We start from the raw sequence: 2,874 nt of genomic DNA, 5'->3' as shown, positions 1-2,874 counted from the left end.
CTGGATTTTGGCACCCGGCCCTTGTCTTTAGCGACCTTTGTTTTGCAAGGAGATTCTCCCTTGGGCTGTTCCCAGGAAGATTGATGGGATCCATAAAAGCCTCGGTTTCCTTCCCAAACAAAGCAGGGATTGAGGGGATTCCGGGCATTTTTTTCCCAGTTGTTTATTTTTTCTGGTGTTGTTGTAAATCAGGCGGGGCCGGGGGGCTCCAGGGCCGGGAATGAGCAGGACAGGGAATGTCCAGGGCCGGGAATTGTCCCTGTCCCGCCTGCCCGGAACTTGTCCCCTCCATGGGGACGCGGGAGTGGCCTTGGAGGAGGCGCTGCTCTGTCCCTGTCCCCTCCTGTCCCTCCAGCAGGGCCGTGTCCCTCGGGATGCGCTCCGGGCTGGGATCCTGGGGACGCGCGATGCCGTTTTCCACCCCCCGAGGCCTCTCCAGGGGGAATTTCCCCGCGGAAAACCAGCCTGAAGTGGGGTTGTCCCCCCTTTTCCCAGTCCCGGACCGGATTTTCCGCCTCTCCACCCGGGGAGAAGCTCCAGGGAGGAGCCGGGAATCTCATCCTGGAAAAGGAGCTGGATCCCGCGGGAGGTGAATTATTCCTGGCGATGCTCGGAGCCGGCCCCGAGAGCTGGAAAAGCGCTTTAATTAACGCGCTTCCCAATTAAACCCGCGGGTAATTAAGATTCGCCCACCCGAGCGTTCCCTTCCCGGCACGTTCCCGATCCAGAGGGTGATAAAGGATGTGGGAGGATTGGGGTGTGGGGGATGCTCCGGGCGGAGCAAACCCCGAAAATCCCTCCTGGAGCATCCCCAAAAATCCCTCCCGGAGCCTCCGATGGGAGCGGCAGTAGGGGAGAGGGTCCCGCTGGTGGGGAGGGGGATCCTGAGGGGCTTTCGGTCTCTCAGGGAGAGAAATGGGATGGATGGGATTGATGGGATGGATGGGATGGATGGGATTGATGGGATTGATGGGATTTTCGGGATTTTCCAGCCCGGAGAACGAACGGGGTTGCCCATGGTGGCTGTCACTCGCCGGGGGTGACAAAGGGTGACACCGGGGGGGTGTCTGGGTGTCCACACCCCTGGGACTCCCCCAGGACCTTCCCAGGGGTCATATCCCGATTTTCTGATCATTCCAATCCCTCCCACGTCCTCCTCAAAATCCCAAACATCCCCAGGGCCACCAAACTCCGGGTTGGGAAGATTTTCGTGGCCTGGCCACTGGGATGGGAATTTGGACCCCCCGAGCAGGAGGGGACCCTCCAGGCCCCCCAGGAATGCTGTGTCCAGCTGGGATCACGCTGGAATTCGGCCGGCAGTGACCCCAGAGCTGGGAATTTTCTCCTCCAGGGCTCCAGGAGGTTCCTTGTCCTCTCCTTATTAATCACGGGAATGGGAGCGGGGCCCTTTCCCGGCCATAAATCTCCCGCTGGCCTCAGCCCCCTTTTCCCGACCCGGCTCCGCTTCCTGGGACGGAGAATCTGGGAGGAAAATCCCGGCAGCCGCAGGGGGGTTAAACCCAGCTCCAAGTCAAGCAAAATTTCCTTAAAATCCAATTAAAAAGCCCAAAGTTTGCTTTAAATTCCTGGGATGGAATTCCTGGCGTCTCCAGAGGGTCTCGGCCTGCCCTGTAGGGGAGAGGAGGAGGAATTTGATCGTTCCAGGGAAAATCGAGGCTCCTCTGCCGCAGATTCCCATGGGATGGAGGCTCCCAGCCCTGGAGGTCCGAGGGTCTTCCCTGGAGCCTTTCCCTTCCCAGCCTTGGGATGGCCTGGAAAGGACTTGGGAAAGGGATGGGAGGGAGGGGAAAAGTCAGGGAATGGGGACCTGGAATTGGAGCAAAGCCTGGGAGTGGGGTTGGCATGGAAGGATCTGGAATGGGAACAAAGCCGGGAATGGGATCCCATGATGGCAGCAAAGCCTGGGAATGGGGCTGGGATGGCAGAACCTGGAATGGGAGCAAGGCCGTGGAACGGGGCCGGAGTGGCAGGACCCAAAATGGGAACAAAGCCCTGGAATGGGGTTGGGATGGGAGGACGTGAAACGGGAACAAGGCCTGGGAATGGGGTTGGGATGGCAGAACCGGGAAAGGGGTCAGGGCAACGGGACCTGGAACGGTGCCAGCTCCAGCTGCTGGGTTTTGTTGGGATTTGGGATCCCGAGGTGGGACCAGCAGAATCCACCCTCCAATCCCGACCCTTCCCTCTCTGCTCTGGGTACAGAGAATTCCCGGAGCTCCAAGGCCTCGGCTTTGTTTTCTCCATCCCTCCATCCCAAACTTCACCTGGAGTCCCCAAAATGAGATCCAGCAACTCCCAGATCCCAAAATCAGCGGAGGGAACCGGGATCCTCCAGAGCCCGCCGGAATCCGAGCCCTCGGAGCTGGAGTGGGATGGGAAAATCCCTCTCCCCTTGCTGCGTCCCCAAGGAATGGGGCCGGGAACATCCCTTGGGATGGGGCCTCATCCCGGGGAGAACTGGGGATTTCTTCCCAGGGAAGTTTCTTCCCAGAAAATCCAAGTCCTGCCAGCCCAAAAGAGCAAATTCCACCTAAAACCACCCCAAAAAGGGCCCATCCGGAGCAAGGCGGCTCCTTCCCAGCTCCCATCCCACTCCCGATCCCACGAAACGGGGTGGGAGCAGCAACGTGGGGATTTTGGGTGGGGTTTGGAGACCCCCGGGCTCATCCCGTCTGAAATTCCCTCTGGGATAACCCGGAGCGGAAAATGGGGCCGAGATCACGACAGATCCCGGGAAAATTGTGGGTTTTTTTTTTTTAAATTCCCCTCAAATCCTAAATTAAAAAAAACCAGGGGAAAACCCTTCCCAGACTTTCCAGGGCGAGCAGGAAAGATCGGGAACGATCCCGGGAT

Source organism: Corvus brachyrhynchos, unplaced genomic scaffold (genome assembly GCF_000691975.1).
Source record: "Corvus brachyrhynchos isolate BGI_N302 unplaced genomic scaffold, ASM69197v1 scaffold238, whole genome shotgun sequence".
NCBI lineage: Eukaryota > Metazoa > Chordata > Aves > Passeriformes > Corvidae > Corvus > Corvus brachyrhynchos.
Note: the sequence above shows the minus strand (reverse complement) of the source record.